This window comes from Grammomys surdaster, unplaced genomic scaffold (genome assembly GCF_004785775.1).
Source record: "Grammomys surdaster isolate TR1022 unplaced genomic scaffold, NIH_TR_1.0 123044, whole genome shotgun sequence".
Classification (NCBI taxonomy): domain Eukaryota; kingdom Metazoa; phylum Chordata; class Mammalia; order Rodentia; family Muridae; genus Grammomys; species Grammomys surdaster.
The window spans coordinates 14,048-19,267 of NW_021618396.1; the positions used below are offsets into that span (position 1 = coordinate 14,048).

A 5,220-nucleotide genomic window follows, 5' to 3' on the forward strand; every position below is an offset into this window, starting at 1 on the left:
TTGCATCCCTAGGCCAGACTTCTGAAGTAGCAAAATTTGAATTAGATTTTTTTGAGGAGTGAAGCCAGGAGGCTCTGGTCTCTCTGGTGGTCTATAATCACAGCAGGGTGAAGCAATACCTTCATAACCCCTCTAGGCCGTTAGTTTGGTCCTTAAACCAAGAAATTCAACCTTTTGCTGGGGTTGTGGTTGGGGGTTGGGCCGGAGAAATTACCGGTAAGAGGCAGAGGTAGCAAAGAAGAGGGGAATGCAGAAAATGGGTAAAGAAAATGCGAAGGCGAATAGATTGCAGATAGAGAAAGCAAGAACGAGGAGACAGTGGAAGATGAGGGAAGATAAAGAAAGGCTGAAAAGACAGGAACCCCCGAGTGTGATGAAGCGAGAGCTAAGAAACTGCGAGCCTGACCGGCGCGGGCTTTGGGCACACAGGAGCCAGGAGGTCGGAGCAACCCCAGCTGTCAGCCGGGAACAAAGGCCCGGGAGAGAGCAGGACCGGGTGCAGGCGGTGAGGGCCAATGAATGTCGCTGACTCTGGCCACGCCCCACCTGTGCCCCGCCCCGTCCCGCCCCGCCCCGCCCCGCCGGCGGCCAGGGACCCAGCGCAAGGGCCAGAGCGCCCGGGCGAGCTGGCGGGCTCTGGGCGGCTCCGACACGCTCACAGTCCGAAAGTTTCTTTGCCTTTCTGTTGCTCCTGGGAGTGTGACTTGAGCGACGCGGGATCCGCCGGCTCCAGTAGCTCTCCAGAAAAAAGAGAAAGGGGCATTACACAAAATATACCGAAAAATCAAAATCTGCAGCCATTTGCAGCTATCCCCGAGGCGGAGGACAGACGACAGGTAAGGTGCGGGTACCCAGGGTCCTGTTCCTCCTTCGAGCAGTGTCTGCAGCCCTGCGGACGGCCCAGACACAGGGAAGGCTTCGCTCCCTATAGCATACCACTCCGGGAGTGAGTCCCCTCGTCTGTCGGTCTTTGTCTGTCTGTGTCCGCGTCTGTCTAGGTGTCTTTGTTTCTACATGTAACTATCGGGGTGGAGGGCAGTGGTAGGTGTGGGGGAGTCTTCTCCCTTGTCACTGCTTGTATTTCTAATCTGACCCCATCCGGAAGGAAACGGTGTACATCAGTCAATCCTTCTGTCTTTTGTCTGTCAGACCGGGGGTTTGTTTCCTCTCAAACCTGAATTTCATCTTGGAGACGTGCATTAGGTGACATGAATGTAGAGATAAAGAAATGAGAGGTGAGGAAGTGAGGCCACAGAGACTGAGGCCCCAGACAGGATCCAGCTGCTGGGGACTGGCTAATGAACTTTACCTTGCTGGTTGGAACTTTGGAGGTATGTTATGTCTGGAAGGAATAGGAATGAGGTTGGATGGATACACAGACAGTCAGGAAGGAGACAGACAACACACACACACACACACACACCCCTCAGTTCACTCCTTTTTCTCACTCACCACAGGGAGTCAGAGCTCCTCTGTTTTGCCTCTGTCTGCCCTGGCTTCACTCAACAGCAGAAACCCAAACACCGAGGACCAGGTGATGTTTCCCGTCCCTGCTCCCAGTGGAAGAGATTACACCGTGGCACATGTGAAGAGTCTGCTCACCCACGGGTTCGCAGGCCTGGGAAAGTGCTGTAGAGTCCTCAGTTTCCCAAGCACCAGAGATGTTTAGGGATCTAAGAACCATGCCTTTTGCCCTCGGGCTTGTGCTCCTTGCTGTGCTGATGAGAAGGCATGGGGTTCTGGGTAGCTGTCTAGAGGCTTCTCCCCCAAAGAGTCACTCTTCCCGGGAAACTCAATCTAATCTCTGAGCCCATCCGCAGAGAGATAAGCTGCCTGCATGTAATTTGTGCAGCGCCTAGACCCTGGGGAGGAGGCTGCTGGTAAGGGATTTTGAGGGTTTGTAACCTGAGCTTCCTTCAAGTTCAGAAACAATTTTCTGCAGGCAGACAGAAGGAAAATGGAGGTGTTTGAAAGGTGTATGCGCATGAGTTGGATTTTACAGTCTGCACATGAATATCCGAGTTAGATTTTACAGGGGTAAGAAAGAGTCTTCAAGGCTGGCACAGAGCAGAGTGTGGGCAGGAGTCTGTGGGCAGAGAATGCACCCTAATCAGGCCTGGCCCACACCTTGTATTTACCCAGCTCTTTCTTCTGACCATTTTCAGTGCATCATAGATGTTATCTCATTTCTCCTTTATCCTCGCAGCGTAACTACCACATTAGGATAAGATGTGATTTACTCTGTGTCTGCTAGTGAAGAAACTGAGGCACCAAAATGGGAGGGTGTTCCCCTGAGATCCCGTAACTAATGGGGGCCAAGCCCACCGTTAATGAAATCCCAGAAAGCATGTCTTAGCTGAGGAGACTTTAGAGCACTCACCTGCTGGAGGTGAGAAGAAACAGTCTGTGGAAAGGAAATGAGGGCATTCTTCCCGCGTTCATGGAAGGAGCAGATGTTTGATTTTGCTCAAGATGATTGTCCTTTCCTCTTTCTAGCACATGTCTTGGCACACCCTGCAAGGCAAACGTGCTTAGCCCTTCAGTCTGTGCGCTCCAAGACTGAAGGAGATATCCTTGTCTGGCTGTCTACCTAAGATGGCTGGCAGGAGCTGAGATAGAAGAACTATGCTGTGGGGAGTGGGCTGGGTGTGCCAGTTCTCTGAGAGTGCTCGATTGCCACGCAAGGTTAAGAAGCCAGATGTCTGCATGTACGGGTGAAAAAGTAGATGGACTCTAACCAGATAAAAATGGTCTCTGTTCCTGAAGATGTATTCGTATGCCTTTGGGTGTGTGTAACATTCACCACACAACTTTTCATTGGATGCTACAAAATGCCAGGCTCTGGGACCCACAGTGAAGCTCAGGAATGAATATCATAGGCTTGGGTTAGTTTCCTTCAATGAATGCTTCCTTGAAATGCGGGGCTTCTGCGTTTGAGCCCCTCATACTACATAAACCTTCATATGGTGGTGCAGTATTATAACCAAACCTTGCCGAGTGGTGGAAATAGGAGGATCAGAAATTCAAAGCCAGTTTTGACCACATAGGAAGTTCAGGATCAGCCTGTGCTACCTGAGACCATCTCAAATGCAGAAACCAATAACAAATAACCCAACAATAAAAATGTACCAAATAAGGTTATGACACATAATCTATTTTTAAGCAAGTTCAATTGGATTCATTTATGAATAATATTGTAACAATGCATAACACCATCCACTCATATCATTGTTTTAACCACAGGCATCTGCCGCTGTAGGTTAGTCCTCCAGCCATCTTTCCCTGAGGTCCAGATCCCATTTCTTCTCCTGAGAGATTTCTACCATTTGGTGCTGCTATCACACTGACTCATTGGCTCCCCAAGAACTGCAGAATTCTAGGGAAGAAACCACACAGTGAGTTCTCAGCTCAGGGTATAGTGTCTAGCTACTTAGACTAGGCCTTTAGTAAGTGATTGCTTAGCTAAGTCTTAGGAATGAGGGCTGGGAGTGAGCTCTATTTCCAGTGAGCGGTAGATTTTGACATGGAGACACTTTACCAATATGGCTCTCACTTCACTTGCTGTGTTATAGGGCTTCTGCCTGGACAAGGTCCCAGGCCCTGGCCCTAAAATCAAGGCCCTAGAATCAAGGGTATAGGCACTCTTTCTGTGTGTTTGTTAACCCACAAGAGCAGATGTGAGAGGAGAAGAGGCTAGACCAGATTCAGACCTAGGGTCTGGAGTTGGTACATTCAGAGCTTCAGGCACAAAGTTGTAGAACAATGGTAAGGGATTCAGCAAAAAAAAAAAAAAAAAAAAAAAAGAAAAGAAAAGAAATTTCCAACTTGCCTGGGGACTCTTCAGGCCTTTTACATCCCAGAACTTTGAATTTGCCTTTGAAAAGATCTCCGGTGAGTTTGGCCACTCTGGGAGTCTTTGGAGAACGTGAGTTTGGGGGTCATGTGTCTACTGTCTTCACATGCTCTCAGCATTGTTGATCATGATGTCTCCTACTGTGATAACCACATTTGCTCTCAGGGGCCTGTGAGTGTTTAAATTGTTCTTTGGGAGAGCATTACTCATGTTTGACAACCTGAATTTCATTGTTAATTTAATTAAAGATTGAGACAGGGACTCATGTAGCTCAGGCTGTCCTAAAACTCATTATGTAGCCAAGACTGACTTTGAATTTCTGTCCTTTTACTAGCACTTAGATCACTGGCGTGTGCCACTACACCCAATTCCATACTAGGGATCCAACCCAGGTCTCCACGCAAGCTCTCCTAACTGAGCTATGCCTTCAGCTCTCATTCGTTAAAGGTCTTGCCCACATCGGGTGCTAGAGAAATGCGTGACACTTTAAAGAGGTGAACTAATGCACTGAGCCTAATACCGATGACGTTAGAAAGAATCAGTGACAATCCCACTGAACTAACAGTCCCACACTAACTTTAGTACAACAGCTGTCTCAAGATGAAGGTGAACTGAAGATGCCAGAGAGGAGGTAGGTGGTCAGGACTCAGCCTAGACGATGAACCTAACTAAGCAGGCGTGTAAAGAGAGTACGTAGAAAACTGAGGTCAGCATCCCGCTTGCAGCTGAGAGCTGAAGAGAATCCTCTGGAGCTCTGCAGCCCTCTCTGGACAGTTGGGGAATGAAAAGTGGGAGGGAACTAGCTCGAGTGAGTAAGTTTGCAGTTTGGCCCCCACAGCTACTTCTTTAAGCTTTAGGGGAGTGGGCAAGAGACCTTGCCTAAACTCAGGCTGGGTGGGCTGGCCCCAGGCCCTTTAGCAGAGTCACCTTTGAGGTTTCTGTTCCTCTAGGTCTTGGCTTCCACCTCCTTAGAGAATTCCAGAGGAATGAGGAGGATGGGAGGTCTTGACGACCAACAACTACAGCTACCTGGGAAGCAATTTATGTCAAGACTTTTTGGAGTTTCCTTTTTCTTTTTAGCTTTTGGGGGTCAGGATCATATATAACCCAAGTTGGCTTTGAACTGTCTATTCCCTCCCCACAAATCTCGAAGTCCTGATCCTCTCAAGTGGTAGGATTAGGTCTGCCCAGGTTTGCTTTTGGGTGGATCCAGACTTCCCCAAACAATTTTTCTCCCCACCCTCTCCCTCTCCCTCTCCTCCCTCTCCCTCTCCTCCCTCTCCCTCTCCTCCCTCTCCCTCTCCCTCTCCCTCTCCCTCTCCTCCCTCTCCTCCCCCTCCCTCTCCTCCCCCTCCCTCTCCTCCCCC

General features: G+C 49.3%; 1 protein-coding gene across 1 annotated transcript in view; it reads left to right on the plus strand.

Annotated features, from left to right (window-relative positions):
- The first annotated feature begins 618 nt into the window (after positions 1 to 618).
- Lzts1 (leucine zipper tumor suppressor 1) overlaps positions 619 to 5,220 on the plus strand; it is a 55,311-nt gene continuing 50,709 nt past the window's right edge. The window contains exon 1 of the mRNA XM_028784434.1: positions 619 to 836. The gene's annotated coding sequence lies outside the window, so the exon portion shown is untranslated. The remainder of the gene's footprint in view (positions 837 to 5,220) is intronic.